Consider the following 22,045-nt stretch of genomic DNA (forward strand, 5'->3'; position numbering starts at 1 on the left):
CCAACACCAGAGGGGTGAGCAGAGACTAAAAGCAGGGCTGGAAGAAGCAGGGATGAGTCCTAGACACCGAAACAACTGCCAGGTGGACAACTTAGGCAGGAACGTGAAATATACCCCGTTGCCAAACATACTGGAGGCTTCAAAGGCAACTCTTGGGTGGGGTTGCTGGGTTATTCTGGGATTCGCTGCCACTACACTCTAACCATTTGGGAGAACTAGCTTGATTTGAGACATACTAGATTCTGTTAAATTTGGATCCAATTAACTTGGAATCTGTGCTCCCATGGTCAGGGATGTGAGGGGAATTCTCTTTTTCTTGTCTATGAAGAAACAAATCAGAAGTAGAGAAAAAAATGGTAAGAAGGATGTTTAGCCTTTGTAAAGGAACAATTTAGTCTTGCATTCTAACAAAATATTTATTGCTCTAGGAAAAAATAATTAGCAATGAATGCATTGATAGCTTGTAGGGGTTTATGGTTTCAGAGAAAAAAAAAATTTAAACCCTCAATCCTTTTCCTACAGTTTGGTTTGAGGATAGTTCCAAAGCTCTTTCTAACCACTCCCTCCCCTGTAGAGTTTACCCCTTCCTTTCTCTCAGACTTTACATGGTGAAGAGATGCCAGGTTGTCCTTTTTAAAGGCTCCCCAAAGCATCCAGGAATGGACAAATTTTCTTTCTCCTCTGCAAATAAGTGTCAATCATCAGAGCTGGAGTGGATGGTCAGGATATGGCAGTGGGAACAGAAGAGGTGGAAAGGGAAAGGCTCTTGCTGAAAACATTCCTTTTCCTTTATTTGTTCTTGGTCCAAGAGCTGCTGGAAAGTGTCTCTCAGAGCACACCTTGGTCCTTTTCCTGAGTCAGCCGAACTTGGAAGTGGCTAGAGCGCCTAATTGTGCCTCTGTGGGATCCAAATTCTGGAAGGAGACAGAGAGGTCTGGAGGCCTCAGACTGGAGAGCCTGATGGATTAAATCCAAGCCTCGAGCAGTCCCAAAAAGCTGTCAGGGTGCCTGGGCAGTGTGGAGCCGATCTGGACGATGCATTCCAGATGGTTTGCCTTCCTTCCTTGGGTTTGGGGCCAGTTGGAGCTGCCGGGCGGTCTCCCAAGGTAGACCCCCTGGGAGCTCAGGGCAACTGTCCAGCTGGGAGGGACCAGGCTCAGGATGACTGTGGCAGGCTCACAATTAGAGGGAAGGGCCCCTCTTTTGTGTGGAGCATCTGGATATCATTTTTCAGGCCATTAAAAACACTAACTCTACTCTGCTAAATGCAGCCAATTCACGAAATAAGAAGAAAGAAAGAAAGAAAGAAAGAAAGAAAGAAAGAAAGAAAGAAAGAAAGAAAGAAAGAAAGAAAGGAAAGGAAAGGAAGAACGGACTTGGAGGACAATTCCAGGCCAAGCAGTTGCCCCAAAATGGATCCAAATAATTTGGGGCTATATGATGTGGTGAAGCTCAGAGAAGGGGTTCCAAAACTCTGTAATAGCCATCTAACAACCACCCCCACTCCACTTCCCAACTTCACCAGCTCACAAGCAATGACACCACCACTGCAAAGACTCAAGGGCAATGCCAGGGCTTTGCAGGATATTTTACCTTTCGGGTTTGTTTTTTATTTTAGCTTGTGCAAAAATATAGGCAGATGCAGAAGATTTTCTTGCATGTACAAGGCTTTCAGACTGGGGTACAGAAAATTAGCGTGAGACAAAGAGAAGGGAAGGAATCGGAAAGGGAGAGCACATGAGAATGGAAAGAAGGAGCAGACTCTGCCAGCCACCTGAGAATTCTCAGAAATTCCCAGACTCCGCGGTCTGTGAATCAGCTGTGGCCATGATTGCAAGTTTTACTGTGAAGAGGAGGCCTCTTTGCCCGTGGTCCTGTTGCAGCCACGTGGTTGGACAGCAACCTGAGGTCAAGGGCCAATGCAAAGGCCCTGGGGAGGAGACAGGAGGTGAGGCACATGCTTCTGCCCCATGAGTATGCAAGACTGGATGGGAGAGAACCAGGCCCTGCTCTGGGGAAATCCTGGCTAACGGCAGAGCAGGTCCCAGAGCTAGGGAGCTTCTGGCTTACTAGACAAGAATTATCACAGAGCAGCATGCAGTAAACAATTCCAAGGGAAGGAGTCCATAAATATTGAGGGGACACAGTGAAGGAGTGAGCACGTATTGCATAGTGCACTGGGTGTTGTACGCAAGTAATGAATCATGGAACTTTACATCAAAAACTAGGGATGTACTGTATGGTGACTAACATAATATAATAAAAAATATTATTATGAAAAAAAAAGGAGTGAGCAGAACAGGTTGGGGTTACTCTACTTCTTGAGGAAAGATGCTTAAAGAGAATACCCTTCAACTGTACTCGAATAAAAAAATTTAAAGACAAAAGAAAGCAAACCCTTTCTAGTGCCATAGTCACACACAGAGGAAGCCCAGGTGCAGATCTCCAGCCATTCCAATGTCCACTCTGCTGCTTTTGGAACTGTGCTTTAGTGAAACTATTTTGGACACACTTCCAGAAGGTGGGTATCAATGAATGAAAATCTTACACGCCCAATGAATCTCCCAAAGCCGCCTTGTTTGAGGAGTGGAAACATCTTCTACATGTATGTCCCAACTCTGTGAACTACCTATGATGGTAAAGATAGGTTTCCTAAAATTTTTAGCAGAGTCCAAGTTGGGAGAGACTAATGACATTCAGTGCATCAATGTCTATTGTAAATATATGTCATGAATAATCAGAAACACAAATCTAGACGCTGCAGACTTGCAGCGACACACCCCTACCCGGCATATCCACATGTTCCTAATGGCTCACTCTTGCCATGTCCTCAGGACTCAGGCGAGAGGATGGTTAACCCCATGAATCAGAGACCTCATCTGACCCTGGTCCTCCTGGATGGCTCAGCATGCAAATCGAAAACCTTGAGGCTCAGACCCTCGCCTGTCTTGACAGGGCTTTTCTGGGCTGCCAAGCAAGTCCCCAATGTATGCCAAGGTGTAATTAGTTAAGGCCGATCTTGCTCACGGCAGCTCTGCTGTGAAATGCCAGTCTTGTTCATAGCTCGCCACCGGGCTCTGTGCTTGTCTTCCTGGAGTCGTACCTCAGGTCTAACCTTCGTCTTCCTTTACGGTACTAGGACGCTGACAGACTCTCAAATGCCATAAACAGTACTTTTCTGACACCCATCCACCTCATGGTAGTGGAGACATGTCACATGCACCAGCCAATCCTTCTGAAATAATATTGGTGTAAGGGCAGGCACACAAAGAAATGACAGGCACTTTTATCTCCAGATTCAAATGGAAGTGTTTCGATATCATTTCCCAGACCAGGAGATTTACATGGTGGAGAACTTCCCCAGACTGAATGTGTCTTGCTCATTTGAATTTGAAGAGGAACTTTCTCAAAGGATCCAGACAAGTGTTGCTCTAATTCTCTACATGGGGCGATGTTAGTTTTTCTTGTCTTGTCCCTATCTGGTGATTGGTGACATTGCTCTTTGGCACACATAGGTTCTTTTCCCCTATGCTTGCACCTCTCCTCTGGGACCCCTGCTTCCCTGTGGCATGGCTCCAGCTGAATGAGGGAGCCTAGCATTCTCCCAATCAGAGACACCTGATACTGGCCCCAAATCAGCTTGCCTAGAGAACAGACTATATAGGTGCAGTGCATCTCAGCACAGCCCCGGACTCATGCTCCCCAGGCCTCACTTCCCTTCCTGGAACTGCCCATGAGCGCTCCTTGAGATGGCGGCTCCAGTGTTTGCTTAGGAAGAAGATGCCTGTGGAAATACACCATGATGAAAACTGGAGCCCTTGAGGCTCTGCTTCATAGGGGTTTGGTCTAGATTTTCTAGGATAACTCACCGCACTGGGGGAAATGAGCTCATCTGGTCACTGACCTGACAGATGGCAATGACTCTGGTCAAGGGAGCCAAGGAAAACTCCCCAGAAGACAGCCACTCCTTTGCGGCTTTGGTGGCAGTGCCACATGGAGGGTCTGTCCGCCAGTAACCTTCTCATATCCACAGAGTGTAAACATCAAAAAAAGCCCCACTCCCTGGGATCTGCATAGGGGATGTCTCCATGGGCGTCTTGACCTGCTGTGAGTCAAGAATCTGTTAAACCAAATCCCATTTGAGAAATGGGTGGCTGTTCTTAGAGTCTGACCTGGTAGAGAATCCATCCTGGAACCTCAGAGCTAAGGAAAGCGCGCTGAAAACAGCAAGACTCATCCGAGAAGCTGTGATGGAGGCACACCCATCCTGGCCTGGTGGCTGCCTGCCAAAGTAGACTGGCTCCAGGTGAGTCACTGGCAAAGAGCACTTCTTCCTGTTCTGCATCAGCAACCTGTGCATGGGTCATGAGCGGCTGGAGCAAGGTCAGGGTGTAGAATTGGAAGGACACCAGGAGGCTTTTGCAATCTGATGATATTCCTGGGCTCAATGAATTCTTCCATCCAGTCTCCTACTTCCAGGAGGTTTGCTCCCCTGGCTTCTCTCCAGGTGCCACGATGGGCCTCTCGTTTGATGCCGAGCAGCTATCTCCACACTGCCTCTGTCCACGCCTCTGTCCAGAAGCCTTTGCTGTATGTATTGCTAGCTGACCCAAATGATCACAGTCTGAGCTCCCCCTCCCCCCACTCACACAGTTTCTTTCACTTGCAAATAAGCAGTGAGATTATCCTGAAAAGTACTCTAGCAAGAAAGTACACATATTTGTTGTTACCAGGAGTATCTAAATTTACCTTATCTGTAACAATTCATGTTAAGGGGAAAAGTAGTTTTCCTTTTCCAAGAGTTTTCTTTCCGATTTTTCATTTCACCCTGGTAACCCTTAGGACCACGTAGGGACTAGCCTAATTACCTCCATTTGATAGCTGAGGACAACACAGCCCCAAAGTGATTCGTTTGAAGGACTCTAGAAAACTGGTGACAAAGCTGACGTCTGCTCTCCTGCCTTTCATTCTGGGGTTTTTTTCTACCAACCTTCCTTAATTTATTTATTCAGTGTAGCAACTAAAATGAAAAAGCTCCTAGCACATGCCATGGAAGAAACAGGTTTCTAGTCTTCTCTCCCACGGCCCACCCACACAAACCATCTGTCTAGCCACACCAAAACAGCGTCGTGCTTTCTGCCTCGGCACCTTTGCTCCTGCCCTGTCACTTGCTTGAACGGCCCTCCCCCAATTCTGTGTTTAGTGAAACGTAAGCATCCTTTCAGTCCAAGCTCAACTGTCCTCTATTCTATATTGTCCTCCTGATTATTGCAGCAGGAAATAATTGCTCTTGCTGGGGATGCTGTTAATTTTAAAAAATGCAACTTCGAGGCTATCATATACTGCTTTGGATTATAATTTTTTGCAAGTGAATTTTATCTCCCCAAGTAAACTATGGGCCCAGAAGAGGCAGAAACTGTGTTCCCCACAGTGTCTTGCGTATAATAGCAGCTCAGTATTTACTGAATGAGTAAGCGAGACATGGGGAGGTTAAATGGCTTCTCCAAGGTTTCACAGTATTGGGACTTGAATTCAGAACTCCAGAATCTGGTCCTCATGTTCTTTCTACCACGTCACGCTGAAAGCAACACAGTTGTCACCGTGATGAGTTATTCTACAGGTCAAAAATGGTTGAAAACCAGCTATTGATACAATTCAATCTAGCACAAAGCATACTGAGCTGCTCAGAAATCACAGAATAGTTTAAGTGGTTGGGCTTGAAAAACTGAACTTCCTGTGCTATTTCTAGCATGAAATGAGTAGCCCTCTCCCGAAGATGCCTCCTCCTTTCATGAACTTGAATTCATTCTCACCTGGAGTCAATGTGAGAATAAAGTAAGGTGGTCCTTAAGGAGCACCCATGGACCACAGGAAGCAGAGGGTGAGAGGGTGACCCAGCATTGTCATCTTTCTGTCATCCATGTGCCATTCTCCATCAGCATTGACTAAGCACACTCTGTCTGCCCACGCTGTGCTGGATGACATGGGTACAGAAATAACACAAACTCTCTACCCTCATAGGATGCCAACCTAGTAACCGTCTATGGCTACTGTAAATAATTTAAGTAAAAATCTTAAATTTACTAGACAATGTTTCTCACTCTTCCTTTTGTTTTATCTGAAGAGTTGAATTAAGGGTAGAATTCCAGGCATCATTCTGTAAATGACATGTAAACTCAATCTGTATGCCAAAATGTAATGAAATAGAGACAATTATGCTTACTCAGAACATCTCAGGAAGCTGCTTGGGGTGGGAGATTTCCAAGGCACTGCTGAGGCTCCCAAGGGGGCTTCTCAAAGAACAACAGAAGTTCACTCACCTGCCATCAAAGAGGATTGGGGTGGAGTTAATGGCGGAGCTCTTCTGTTGAGTACAGGGTACAAGTTTGGGTCAGAACTAAATTATTCAAGCCAATAGAAAAGAGACTAATCCTATCCTCTTTCACCTGTGGTTGTCAGGCTGCCTTCAAGTAAACATGACGCACATCTGTAAAGAATCTGGGTTTGAAGTAATACCGGATTGGCCCACTAAGGCAGCTATCTGCCTCAGTCTAGTCTTGTTTATCTGTGTCATTTTACTTATCCGGGGGAATGGACCACTCCTTGGACAGTAGCAGAAACCACAATGGAACCCGGTCTTTCATCCTATGCATTAACATCCCATTGCTAATAGCAATTCATACCATTTGTTTATTTATTAATGACAATTATCTGCATTGCTCAAATGACTTCCACATCCAAATTAAATATTAGGATATTAGATAAACAAGATCAGTTCAGTTTTCTGAAGGCCATACATCTTTGAAGTACAAAAGAGATTCAGCAAGTCAAGCAAAGACCAACAGCCTACTTTGTATCAGGCACTGTGCTAGGTACTGGATGTCCCTGTTGGTAAGGCCAAGCATCGTTCATTCAGAAGACTACTCTGATAGACGAGATGAGAGATGTTTTTGTGGAAAGATAAAACTGATCTTCAGGACATTATCTTTACAAAATTAGAGACATATCGTAAATAGCTCTACCTCCCTTTAAAGAACTCACGATGAGTTGTTTCTCCGTGCAGTTGCCTAAATTCCTATTGCATTCATTTTGTTCATGTCTGTATCACTTATTGGTATGACCGATTTATAACTCAAAGGGTAAAGTACAATTTCCTCTTACATGTTCTAAAATTACATCTTTCAAAGTTCAAGGGCTCCTTCTCCCCCTAGTTTTAGTGTTGGATAATCTGGTGAATCATTCTTGATTACACAGTATATGAACTTCATATTTTCATAAAATTTAATCATGTTCCCATTCAGTCTTCTTTCCAAAGTGATTTACCCCAGGCAGTAGGTCGCTAGTCCTCATGTCATTTCTGAGGCCTTTCTGGAACTTTTCTAGTTCTTCGTATTTGTATTGATGTGGATGGTTTCCAGGAGTAGGCAATAAGCGGGTGAGGTGTAGGCTACTGTGGTTCTATATATATCCAGGTTGATGCCTACATAATTCTTTAATAATAAACAAGCCAGTATCTCACACAACCATTTGTCATCAATCCATGTTTCCTATCCAGACATTGCCTCGCTGTCTGAACTTCCTTACTGCAAAAACAAATAAACAAAACCACCCTACTGCAGCAAACACCTGTCTAGAATGTTCCTTTAAAACTCCTTGTCTGCTGCTGCATTCTCTTCTCTGATTTTGGTTTTCTACCTACACTTAAGTACTCATCTGTGTACTCAAAGCAAACAAACAAGCAAGACAAAACAAAAACCAACATATCCCTCCTGCCCTCCTGCAAAATAGCAAACAACAAACCCTCTCTTTATTCCCCATGCATCTCCATATTCTCTTTAACATATTTCTACTCCCTCACTAAACTTCATTTTCTCTTCTGTTCTGTTGTGGTTCTTTCTCACCTTTTTTTCACAGCATATATGTTAAAAACACAACAAAGAGAAAAGACTTCTCATTCTCCGGCTAATGTGTAGCCAGTGCAGTGAGGACAAAATAGGTCTCTCAAGCCAAATAAATTTTAGCAATTAACAGTGTCTTCTGCGCATGGAACTTAAAAATATAGCTTTTGACATTTAATACTTCACAAATGTCAGTTGTGAAAGTTGCATTTAGGTAATTAACTGCTTTAAAACTAGACTCTACAATGTTGGGTATGATTTAGCATGGCGCCTTGCGTGTAGGAAATGTATGATAAATAATTGATGAGGCTTTACTCTAATAACTACATGAGAAATATTGCACTATCTTGCAGGTTATACTTCTTAATGCAGTGGTCTGGTGGAAGTTTAGTTAACGCTGTGAATGTTTTTGATGGATGAATGGAAATCATGTGGTGGACTGATGAGAAATAGATAGACTGTATGGGTTTCAAGTTTTTAGGAGGTAATATTCCCTTTGGGACCATCTAGATAGCCTGTGGTCTAGTATTCTGTAGAATGAATACAAATATGACAGCAGCATACATTTAAAAAAATTAATTAGTTCTAGAAACTAATGTTTTTAAGTGTTTCTTTAGTGGATCTTCAAAAAAGGCAGCATTGTACCCATGCACTCAGGAAAAGCTTTAATAAAAAAGCAGATGAAAATCAGTAGTACAGGTGCTCCAGGGTTTCTTCAATCTTTCACTGAACTCTTGTCAACTCTAAATACTTTCTGTCTAGTTTAGAGAACCATAACTGGCCTTGAAAATCACCAGAGAAAGCCTCTACTGGGTTTTCATCTTGAGTTTTCTAGTGACAGGTTCAATGCCAGTTGGGCTGCATGGAGATATAGGTGGGATCTTTGCCCTTACATGATCAGGCCACTAAGCAGGTGGTCTCATATTTCACTAAATTGGGAGTGAACACAAAATTCACAGGCACAAATGTTGACTCAAGCACAAGGAAGAAGATTGCCAAGTCTAATATTCTAAAATATGGAATTAGTCAATGGCTAGGAACTCATCCACACATCAGTCTGGAAAGATAAGTCAAATGCAGAATGTTTTCTTTTTCTACCTTAAATATCTGCACTAGCTGACTAGACAGTACCATGCCAGCTGCTAATTTTAGAGGCCTTGGACTCATTTTTACAGTATAGACATAAACTAAATATGAGGTCCAAAAAAGCTAGTTTTTTTAGAACATAACTAAAAGTCCCTGTCAGAAGCTGCCTGTTGTTAATGAGAAGACTGTTGGAATAGAAGAATATAATAAAAACCAACTGTCCTTCCCAGCTGACTTAATTTTTGAAGAGTCCTGAAAAAACACAGACATGTGACCTGTGGCTTGAGAGAAGCCCAAATGAATTCCTCCAACATATTTATATTCAGCTTGACCCTGCAAAGATCTTCATTTTCCACTCTGAGGATGCTACGGCATATGAACCCCCCTCCTGACTGGGCCTCTGAAGGGCAGTACGTCCTCCAGGGGCACTGATCAACTCAGAGCAGTCCATACAGGTTCTGTAAATTTACAGAATTTAAGATCCCTCCAGCTCTTATTTACAAAGCTCTTTGATACCTATTTGCAGACATATGGTTCAGAATGAAGATGCTTAGGATGTATAGCCTCCCAGAATGTTCATTGTTTTCTTTTTTGCTGCTTAGAAATAGGAAGCTTATTAATTTTTTTAAAGATTTTATTTATTTAATTAATTATTTGAGAGAGAGAAAGAGAGAGCACAAGCAGGGGGAGCAGCAGAAGGAGGGGGAGTAGCAGACCCCCACTGAGCAGGGAGCCTGATGTGGGGCTTGATCCCAGGACCCTAGGGTCATGACCTGAGCCGAAGGCAGATGCTTAACCAACTGAGCCACCCGGGGGCCCTGGAAGCTTATCAATTTAAAGCAAATGTTCACAGAACGTACATCATCCTTCAAGTAATTTGGTAATACCTACCAAATTTTAGAGTGGGGTGAGAATTTGGGGAAGATTAAACAGGTAGCAGCATAGCTTTGAATGTCCCCAGGTCCCTTCACAAAAACAGAATAACTAGACAGCAAAAACAAAACCCTTTGAAAATATTCATAGGAAAGCTAGGTGACAAAGTATCCCCATGAATTTCAAAACATAAGCAGAAGGGGATAGTCACAAGACCTGCAAATTATCAGCACCTATGTAAGAAGAAGCAAAGGGAAGGCACTGTGTATCCAGAAGCTCTGAGAGCAGGGAAGCTCAAGAATAACCAACAGGTATCACTGGAAAACATGGTAGGTCAATCTGATAAAAACCGCTAAATCTAGAATTTTGTGCTTCATAGTGGGTGACTGCATGGAGCTCGCAGTAAGAAGGACTGAAGGGGTTGAAGTTGTGTCAACCCTATGAACCCTTTAGACTGACCAGCCAGGGCATCTTTCCAAGAGGGCCCGTACTGAGGAGGAACTTGTGGGAGCAGAACCAAATTGAGCTGGATTAGGACAAGAGAGACAAAGGAAGAGAAATTTCAGATAAAAATGGGGAGAAGAACACAGCCAGCCACCTTCTTTTTGAACACTTCACAAAAACTAGAAGGACCTCCATGAAGTCAGTTTTCCTGATTCTCAGTCATGCCTTTAACAAAACCATGCCTCTTTCTAAAAGTTCAGGAAATCTAATTTTACATAGAAATGAACAACAGAAAAGGATGAGGTTCAAATTTCATAAAAACATTATTAGAAAAAATAAATGAAGGGGCAAAATGATATTCCTACAGACAATAAAATCACTTCAGAAAGGCAAGTTCTTAAACAGGATCCAAACAGTAACCTACCATTTCAAAATGAAGTTAAAGACATTGGGAAAGTTATATAGGAAGGGATAACATAAATCAAAATTAGGAAAAAAATCAGAAGTGAGGAAACAGAACTCAGAAGAGAATTAGAAATAAAAGAAAAATTTATTTCAGAAGTAAAAATGAGTTCAATCCTCTCTCCCATTTACAATTGCACCAAAAGCCATAAGATACCTAGGAATAAACTTAGCCAAAGAGGTAAAAGATCTATACTCTGAAAACTATAAAACACTTGTGAAAGAAATTGAAGAGGACACAAAGTAATGGAAAAACATTCCATGCTCATGGAAGAACAAATATTGTTAAAATATCTGTACTACCCAAAGCAATCCACACATTTAATTCAACCCCTATCAAAAAAACACCAGTACTTTTCACAGAACTAGAACAAACAATCCTAAAATCGGTGTGGAACCACAAGAGACACCGAATAGCCAAAGCAATCTTGAAAAAGAAAAGAAAAGCTGGAGGCATCATGATTTCAGACTTCAAGTATTATTATAAAGCCATAGTCATCAAGACGGGATGGTACTGGCACAAAAACAGACACATAGATCAATGGAACAGAAGAGAAAATCCAGAGATGGACGCACAACTATATGGTCAACTAATCTTTGACAAAACAGGAAAGAATATCCAATGGAAAAAAGACAGTCTCTTCAACAAACGCTGTTGGGAAAACTGGACAGCAACATGCAGAAGAATGAAACTGGACCACTTTCTTACACCATACACAAAAATAAATTCAAAATGGATGAAAGACTTAAATGTAAGACAGGAAACCATCAAAATTCTAGAGGAGAACACAGGCAGCAACCTCTTTGACATTGGCCATAGAAACTTCTTACTAGACAAGTCTCTGGAGGCAAGGGAAACAAAAGCAAAAGTGAACTATTGGGACTTAATCAAGATAAAAAACACAGTGAAGGAAACAATCAACAAAATGAAAAGGCAACCTATGGAATGGGAGAAGACATTTGCAAATGACATATCTGATAAAGGGGTAGTATCCAAAATCAATAAAGAACTTAGGAAACTCAACACCCAAAAAAACCAAATAATCCAGTTAAGAAATGGGCAGAAGATATGAATAGGCATTTTTCCAAAGAAGACATATAGATGACTAACATACATGAAAAGATGTTCAACGTCACTCATCATCAGCGAAATACAAATCAAAACTACAATGAAGATACCACCTCACACCTGTCGGAATGGCTAAAATTAACAACACAAGAAACAAGAAATGCTGGTGAGGATGCAGAGAAAGGGGAACCCTCTTACACTGTTGGTGGGAATGCAAACTGGTGCAGCCACTCTGGGAAACAGTATGGAGGTTCCTCAGAAAGTTAAAAATAGAACTACCTTACAACCCAGCAATTGCACTACTAGGTATTTATCCAAAAAATACTGATTGGAAGGGGCACATGTACCCCAATGTTTACAACAGCATTATCAACAATTGCTGAATTATGGAAAGAAACCAAATGTTCATTGACTGATGAGTGGATAAAGAACTGGTGTATATATATATATATATATATATATATATATATATATATATATATACATACATATATAGTGGAATATTTCTCAGCCATCAAAAATAATGAAATCTTGCCATTTGCAAAGACATAGATGGAGCTAGAATATATAATGCTTAGCAAAAAAGGTCAGAAAAAGACAAATACCATATGATGTCACTTACATGTGGAATTTAGGAAACAAAACAGATGAATATAGGTGAAAGGAAAAAAAAAGAGTGAGGCAAACCATAAGAGACTCTTAACTACAGAGAACAAACTGAGGGTTGCTGGAGGGGAAGTGGGTAGGGGATCAGCTAGATGGGTGATGGGCATTAAGGATGGCACTTATGATGAGCACTGGGTGTTATATGTAAGTGATGAATCACTAAATTCTATTCTGGAAACTAATATTACACTATATGTTAACTAACTAGAATTTAAATAAAAACTTGAAATTAAAAAAAAGAAGTAAAAATGAAATTACAATGAACACAATAGCAAATAAATACAACAAATATTACCTTAAAATGAGTTTAAGCTAAAAATGAGGGGAAAATCTTTAAAATCCGTATGAAATGAAGAAAGAAAGAAAAAGGTTCAAGAGAAAGTGACCAATATTGACAGTAGGCAAAGAAGACCCAACATACAATAATGGGAGTCTCTGCAGAAGAGACCCAAAGAACAAATATTTCTTTTGAAATATTCAAGAAACTTTCCTGAAATGAAAAAAGAAAAAAAATATGTAGACCTACATATAGAAAAGGTATACAGTGTACGTGAGCATATTGATTCAGAATGATGAACCAAGACATATTCTAATAAAGTTACTGAATTTTAAAGAGAAAAAGCTCTTTGGACATATAGTTTTTCAAAGACAATGACTTACAAGGGAAAAAAATTAGGTTAAAATCAGATGTTCCAACAATACTATGTCCAAAGAAAATGGAGTAATATATTTAAGATTCAAAATTAAATGTGAGCTGATGATTTTATATCTAGAAAAACTGACTTTCAGGTACAAAGGACATAAAGTGTTATGGCCATGTAAGAACCCAGGAGATCTTGCTCCTGTGAACACTTCCTGTGTATCTACTAGAAAACAAGCCCCAGACTGACTGGAGATGCATCAATACCAAGAGTAGTAGTGAGTGTTAAATACATAGCTACTTGAAGAATCACTATTAAGTGAGGGGTAAAGGGGAGTGAGTATTGTATGCAATGACTATATACTCTGACAAGGTAGATATACAATAGAGGCAAAAGCGAAGAGCGAATGAAAAAATGTAACTTTGGGGACTCCTGGCTGGCTCAGCCAGTGGAGCAGCTCTTGATCTCAGGGTCCTGAGTTTAAGCCCCACGTTGGGAGTAGAGCTTACTTAAAATAAATAAATAAATAAATAAATAAATAAATAAACAAACAAACAAACAAACAAACAAACAAAAAGACTGGCATATTTTTTTAAATGTAACTTTTAGCAATCATATTGGTGTTGGTAGTACTAGTACTATTGTTCTGAGCCTCTTATATTCATAAAAACCTATGGTACTAAATTCAAATTGGAATTATCTAAATGAGCTCATGAAGTATTTTATCTTTAAAAACATACAGCTATTTGGGTGCGTAGGTGGCTCAGTAGGTTGAGTGTCTTGACTTTTAATTTTGGCTCAGGCCATGATCTCAGGATTGTGGGATCAAGCCCCACGTTGGGCTCTGCACTGAGCAGGGAGTCTGCTTGAGAGTCTCTCTCCCTCTGCACCTCCCCCAACTCTGAAATAAATAAATCTTAAACAACAACAACTAAGAACCATACAGCTATTTCCTAGCTCTGTCCACTGAAAAATCTTAGAAACTGGGACCAACACAGTAATGATGAACACAATTTGTGCCTAGACCATGCTTTTGAAAAACCATTTCCTGCTTTAAAAACAAAAACAAAAAACAAAAAACCAGGGCTTGTTGGAGAAACTGCAGATTCCAAATCTGGAGCAATAAACATACAGAATGAGGCTAGAGTATCTTATCATATCAGACAGCAAGGAAGCTATCAAAGACCACTAGGGCCATGTCAAAAGGATTCAGGTACCAATGGAAGAGGCTCTCACCGGCCAAAGATGGAAAAAATTGAGCTGCAGTAAAGATAATGATTGCAATGACTTGAAACCCATAAGATGAGCTGAATATATGTATGAATACATGAATTCATGACAACTAAAATAAAGTCACCTTTGTAGGGTAATGGTAGAGAACATTCACTATCTTGGAAACTGGTAAGTAAAGGGAAAGAACTAAGCATTTACTTTGCTTTTCCTATCTGAATTGTACCACTAGGTTTAAGCAAATAATAAAAGAGAGGAAATGTCTTCCATAAATACTCCAACTAATGAGGGGAAAAGAACATAATTAGAATATTCTGTAGCCCACAATAAATGAATGGATCTAAGCACTGAACATCAGTAACTGCTAAAGTCACAAAGAGAGACAACTAGCCATTATATAGCTCCTGATGTACCACTCGTCATCTTGCCAAAGGAATCAAACCTGAGTCTCATCAAGCCTCCAAATCCAGCCATCAGTTTGCAGGAAATTGGAGGACAGGGGAACATGCTAAACTCCATCAAGAGTACATAGTTGGCAACATTCAGACTGTAGGAAACTCCACTGGTCAAATGCTTTGTTCAATACAGAAATTGCATGGAAAAGAAAAGTTTGGAGGGGAAAACTGTAAATTTAAAGAGGTATAAAAGACAGATCAGGATTTTTTTTTTAAGTAGGCAAAACTAAAGTATCGTGTTTATGGATGCCACTTGGTAGTAAAGCCATAAAAAAAAAAATAGAAGAAAGTGATTTCTATAGAAGTCAGTACTAAGATTAGTTTCAGAGAAAAAGGCAGTTGTGATCACAGACCACTTGGAGGGCTCCTGACTGGGTGACAGTCTGTTTCTTGACCTGGGTGATGGTTAAAAGGGTACTTGTCTTATAACAATCCATTAAGCTCTATAACTGGTTTGGTTTTCTGTATTTGTGTTTTCTTTTATAATAAAAAGAGGCTTTTTTAAAATCTCTAAAATCTTTTAAAAATATTTTAAATGCACATATCCTTTGGCTTAGCAATTCCACTGTTAGGAGTTTGTCTTTAAGATAAACTCACCGAACTATGCAAAGATATATGTATAGATGTGTCCATTGCAGCGCTGATTCTAGTAGGTAAAAAGTTTGGGTGGTGGTGGAAATGAGTATCTATTAGGTAGGGACTCATTGAATAAATTATGGCACATCTCTACAGTGGAATATTATGCAGCCAAGAAAAAAAATTAAAATAGGTCTATATAGGCTCCCAGACATATCACTAAGTGAAAAAAAGGCAAGGTGTAGAATGATCATGATGATCTCATATTTATATGCACACACATACACACAGTGTATATGTGTTGAAAATACTTGTAATAACATTTAAGAAATAGTTAAACTCCTTACCTTTGAAGTTGAGGTGGGGCTAGGGATGGAATCAAAGGGTAAGAATTTGTCATTTTATATGCTTTTATATATTTTTAAAGTATGTGCATATTTTATTTTCATGATTTTTTTAAAACCTAGTTTAAGTTTTTTTAATATTGGTCCTTTATAGTCATCTCAAATAATGAGTGATAGGTCACAAGTAAGATGTGTTAATGGAGAAAATGCCACATCCTCCCTTTATGAGAAAATGGAGTGGGCCTTTCTTTCAGTAGACTCTCTGAATTGTGAACAAAGATGGTCACTGACTGGGGCTGCTTTTGGAAATCCAAAGTGATAAAAATCTCTTCTTTCTACTCTTGAGTACAAATGCAAGTATTTCTGATGCTCAGTTTCTAAAGAAGTAAAGTCAAGTGCCTGACATATCATAACAGATCTGCAGTAAATATAGTTGAAGCCGTTCATTCAGCAACTATTTGTTGAAAACTATATGGTAAGCCCTATGATATGCGCTGGAGATACAATAGAGAACAAGACAGATAAAATCCCTGCCCTCATAGAGCTTACATCCCAATGTAAATGAATATTTCCTTCACTTATTCAAATAGTTTGCCTATTGGCTAAGATGATTTGGGCTACTCATTGCCATATAGATGATATAAACAAATAAAGCCACTCACTGATGAATAAAAGAGACCATGGACATATAGATTTCTGGAGCACTTTTCTCCAAAGAATGTATTTTTGGTCTTATTTCCACACTATAAAATGACAGCCTCTTATTTCCATGCTATAAAATTAAGGGAAGAATAAAATAAGTTGAAGTGGTTGACAGCTCTTAAGCTGGCTCCCAATGATACTGCTTCCTGGTATTCCTCTCCCCTTGAGTGTGAGCTGGGCTTAGTGACTTGATTCTAATAAATAAGATACTCCAAAAGTCAGTTCTGAGACTAGATTACAAAAGACTGACTACCATCTTCCTTGCACATTCTCTTGGCGTTCTCTCGCACACTGGCTGTGAGAGAAGCCAGCTGCATTGGGAGCCATAGAGAGGGTCACGTAGCACAGGGCACTAAACTGAGAGTCTCTGGCCAACACACAGTGAGGAACTGATGTCCTCGACTAACAGCGCTGAGTGAGCTGGGAGATGGATCCTCAGCCCCTCTGGCAGAGACCTTGATTGCAGTCTTGTAAGAGACAGAGGCCCTTAGCAGGAGAACCCAGCTAAGCTACTCCTGGATTCCTGACAGAAAGAAACTGCGAGATAACAATTGTCGTTCTGAGCTCTAAGTTTTGGGATATTTGTTACACAGCAATAAGTAACTAATACAGTTGACTAAACCCCATCTCCCTTTGGAAGTAGACCACATAAAGCCAAGACATTTGCCTTTGAGAACACTGTCTGTCACACAGGGTGGACAGAGGAAAGCCATGATAGTTTTTAGTAAATGCACTTCTCTGTGCTGCTTTGCTTTGTTTCAACTCTTCTCCGGTGAGCTGACCTTGTCTCTGAAGGCTCTTAGCTCAAAATAGGCTTTTTTTACACATCAATTTTGTCACCTTTTCTGGAAATGAATTTTTTCAATATCATATTTTATTTGAAAACTGCAATTTGCAAGTATTTTAGTAAAGAATCATCCCAGACTCCGATTTATTCCTTTATACACTTATTAATTATTTTCTGCACTTCTCTGCTTTTCTCCACTGTCTGCATTCCTCTACCCTTCTTTAGAGCTTTTGTTAATTCTTCCAGCTTTTGGTTGAAACATAAGAATCTACTTAAGTAAGACCTCATTTTGCTCCCATATTTCAACATCCTTTTCTTTTCTGTTTTGGCTGGAACTACATTTCTTATATTATAGTCATTGTTCTGAAAGCTTGCGCATGACTTCCTTTTATTTCTCATTCAATTAAGATGGAAGGAAAAAAATTCAACTGTAAGAGATAGACCATATGACTACTTTTAGTAGTTTCTATTGGGAGAAGAATGTTTGCATTATTGTTTCTAGAATTTTCAAAATACTTAGTTCTTAGAATGGCATAGGTAATCTGGATTTAAGAGGCTTTAAATTAGAGGGAGGCTTCCTCCCTCAGCCCCTAGAATGGTAATTCTTTGGTTATATCAGAGGATTTATAAAGATAAAAGGGAAGGGAACATTTGGGGTACCAGTTTACTTTGTTTTCCAAGTTCTGAGAAAGACTATTTGGAGTGAAATATGAAGTGACTCAAAGACCATTTTGACTGAATCAAGAATACAGACTCTCTAGACTATGGACTATGAGAAACAAACTGAGGACTTCAGAGGGGAGGGGGGTGGGGGAATGGGATAGACCGGTGATGGGTAGTAAGGAGGGCACGTATTGCATGGTGCACTGGGTGTTATACACAACTAATGAATCATCGAGCCTTACATCGGAAACCGGGGATGTACTGTATGGTGACTAACATAATATAATAAAAAATCATTAAAAAAAAAAAGAATATAGACTCTCTAAACTACAAATCATCATCATCATCATCACCACCACCACCACAAAACAAACAGAAAATACATTACTTTTCCTCCAAAAATATTTAAAGAGAAAAGCAAGCCATAGCAGAAAAATGGCCTTAGAAGAACATGGCAATTTACATCTGCTACCAAGACAAACACACATGAGATTATGTCCCATAAGTGCTTTCAGAGATCCCAAAAGCTGGCAGCCTTTCCTGGAAGGTTTTCACTTGCACTGATATTTTGCCCCCTTCTAAATATGGCACAGCCCTGAAGCAATAAACGTACTCTTCACCCAACAGCAGCAGTAACAACAAAGACAATTGCATAAAAGATCTTTAAATTTTTACTTGTTTTGTTTGTTTTATTAACAACTTCAAGAAGGCACATGTTCCCCAGAGAAGCTGACCAAAGACTTGGTCCTCTAGCTATGTGGTATTACTTGGAGTTGCTTCTCAGGGCAACACAGACAACAGATATGTATACTTAGGGATGAAAGACACTCCTTTCCAACTTTAAAGAAAATATGCAGGGATTTGGGAGAAGGCACATGATGTTTTTCAAGGTGCCACCAGCCTTTCTCAGTCAAACATCCTAAATGAGAAAACACGGAGGCCAGCAAGGGCAGGTGCAGGAAAGGCAATAAGGAGGGCTGGCAAAAGTAAACCCTCAGGGAATTCAGCCCCAAGAAAGTGCATTTCCTACGGTGTGTAAGACTTGTTTAGGCTTCGTTTTAATAAATGATAAAGAGACACAAATTAAACTAATGGCCATCTTACCACTGATGATTCCTTAAAGTCTTTAGAGTATGTAATTCTATTTAAACTTGGAGCCCCTGTGCTGTAGGGCGGACAGGAAATCCACCTCGGGTAGGTGTGAAGTATCTGTTACACACTCGCTGAGGGCTCTGGCAGAGACCAAGCATCTCAAGAGGCACCAGGACCTCTGGAGGCCCTTGCCGTCATTACTCCACATGAGTAAGTCCCAAAGTGCATTTCTAGAAATGCTCTTAGCAAAGATGCACCTTCCCAAGTCAAACATAGCAAGGGTACTGCCAAGAAGCAGAATGACATCCTTACTGCTTCTGGGAGAACAGATCTCTTTAGTCTGGAAAATACAAGTTACCTCAAACTCTCCTCTCCTCGTGGGTTTATCTGGAACGAAAGCTTGGAAGTCCAACCCCCAAGTCTCTCCTGAAGTAAAGACACATAAGCCAGACATAATGGGAGAGGGAAAGGGAAAAATACAGAGAGAGAACATAAATTGACATTTCTCAAAAGTTTCTCTCACCAAATTCCTTTCATCTTAGTGTCTATTTTGGAGTTGAGGAACCTGACACATGGGCATAATGACTGAGGGCGTAGGACCAGTTACCGCCAGAGCTGGCTTCTTCTGCTATGTCCCGTGCCTCTTTGTTTTTCTAATTTCCAACCTCTCTTCTATTCGAAATTGCCCTTGTTAATTGGCACTTGTGTTTCTGCACCTAGAGTTTTAGACATATTTGGAAACTTCTTTTAAACATGTTGATCCACTCAGGGCTGAATTATTTGTGACAGCAAGAATAACTCACCCTGGGGCACATCCAGCAGGATGAGGGATTCGGGGATAAATCATGTAGTGTTCCATTTTTCCTGGCTCTCGATATTTTCACACAGGAGAAATCAGCTTCCCAGGAGCACAAAGGCCTCAAAAGGCCATTCTAAGGGTGTTTGTGGAGGGAGGAAGTCAAAGTCCACAGACACTCTTAGGGTGACCTTGGGGAACCCGATTTCTCCTGTGGCGATGATTTACGTGGAGTGGGTGATTTGGGAGGGGCTGGTTAACGAGTTATTTTTATGTAATTAAGTCTTGGATCCTCAGCATCAGCTGGCAAGGCCATGTCCTCCCACCTCCTCTGAGAGTCACTGTTCAGCTGCATCTAGGCAAGGAGGGGATGAGACAGTGGTATTGCATCTAATTTTGAGAGTAATCATGACTATATCAGTGTGCAAAGGACCTGTTCCAATGGGCAGTGCAGGAGTGTTCATGACTGTCCAGCTATCTCGGATGATACAAGCATGGTCTAATACTTTCTCATATTCTTTCTTCTAAGAATGAGCTGCAGAGAACGAGATGTACTGTTGTGCTTTATAATTCAGACAGACAATACAGGTATTGGCTAACGTGGTTTGACATGAACAATTGCCTTTTTTTTTTTTTTAAAGCCAATCTGGCAGAAAAGCACTAGACTATTGTGGGAGTTGTACTGACCCTTCCAACAGTCCATTAATCAGCAGCAAGATAGCCAAGGGACCATGTTACTTCGCTGTAGCACAAAAAGGTCGTGGTTGTGAGTGGGCTTGAGTGGGAACAAAGTTAGATCATTCCAGTACTGATTGATTCATGCTGAAGTCACTGCTAAGTAATGATTACCAGCCCCAGGCTCCACAAATCATTCACTGGGTGAAGAAGGACTCAGTGAAACAAACTTGGGCCAGTCAACACAGACTTTTCTTGCAGCAGGGGTGGGGTGGCCAGGGGTGGGCAGAGGTGTGGAGATGGGAAGGGGGAAGAAAACTGGATCTGATTGAATAAGCAAAAAGAACTGCAGCTGGGGTTCTCATGGTCCCTTGGGCACCTCGCTTCCTCACGCTGTGGCCTTCTCCAAGCCTCTGCACTGCTGTCTCTCCATTGTCAGATTAACTCTGAATGCTACCATCATGAGTACAGTCTTCTAGCACCCTTGGCCCCCTCCCTTCAGATTCCCACAGCTCGCCAGATGGAGTTATTACCAACTCCAATGACTTAACCCGCCCTTCTCTAAGGCTTTCCTACCCAAATTCCCCAACTCCCCCTAATTCCTCCCCATTACTTGTTTCCAGCAAAATACATTCCATAGTGTTCCTCTTGTCCTTTTCTCCCCGTATCTCTTTGTCATGGCTCGCATGTCCAAGTATGCTCATGCATGGAAAGATAACATTCTTCTACTTCGGTTAGATGACCTTTTCAAGAATGTTTGGTGTATTTCCACTAATCCTGGACATCGAGTAGGTAGGAGATTAGAGTCACAAGAATGTTTTGGCTAATATCAAGTTTAAATCTTGCTTTTCTGTGTGTAGTTCTTTGAGACATATCCAAGCAACTAATGGGGAAACAACATTTTAAGTTTTGAGTGAGCTCTGGTTGCTTTGGTGTCAGCAACCTCTAATGCTGCATCTTGCCAGCTTTCCGCTTGGTAGAAGGTGCTTCCTCAAGATGCACTTTCGTGAAGTCAGAACTAGCATAGACTGAGCCAAATCCTGATTAAAATTCTTGCTGGCTGCTCCTTATGCCAGTACAGTCCTGTGTCTCCACTTGTTGGAAATATATCTGCCTGTCAATGTAAGAGAACGCCAGTACCTTTTCGATATTACAAACTCACAGTGTTCCTCTTCAAGAATGCCAGCATTCATCATTTTTAAGCCTCAAACTTTCAAGAAATGGAAGCAATCGAATTTCTCTGCATTTTAAAGTAGAAATGGTAATATTACATAGCTAGAAATTTCTATAAAGTATAGATTGGCAATAACATTATTTATGCTTTCAAAAATGGGTTCCTTCTAAATTTATGCCTGTATCTCAGTCACAAGCTATGTTTCTAATACATTCTTTAACGTCAACCTACTTTTTTTTCTTATCCCAGAAATCCTAAATGATTGCTGTGCTGCAGAAATTCACAGAAGTTTGAATTGAAATGAAATGCTTCAAAACTCAGGTAGACTTAAATGATAATGTATCACTGTGAAGAAAACACTCTCAGTTGTAACATCTCTTATAGGAACAGTTTTTAGACTTTCTAGATATGA

The 22,045-nt window shown here is 40.6% G+C and overlaps 1 long non-coding RNA gene across 4 annotated transcripts in view; it reads right to left on the reverse strand.

The window, feature by feature from the left end:
• Positions 1 to 22,045, reverse strand: part of LOC123785903 (uncharacterized) — a 63,522-nt gene that overhangs the window by 28,637 nt on the left and 12,840 nt on the right. For all 4 annotated transcript variants that reach the window (XR_006777814.2, XR_006777813.2, XR_006777812.2 and 1 more), the window contains exon 3: positions 6,224 to 6,320. This is a non-coding gene — a long non-coding RNA (uncharacterized LOC123785903). The remainder of the gene's footprint in view (positions 1 to 6,223; positions 6,321 to 22,045) is intronic.

The sequence above is a fragment of the Ursus americanus genome, chromosome 7, assembly GCF_024610735.1.
Source record: "Ursus americanus isolate L20-20 chromosome 7, mUrsAme1.1.p, whole genome shotgun sequence".
Lineage (NCBI taxonomy): Eukaryota > Metazoa > Chordata > Mammalia > Carnivora > Ursidae > Ursus > Ursus americanus.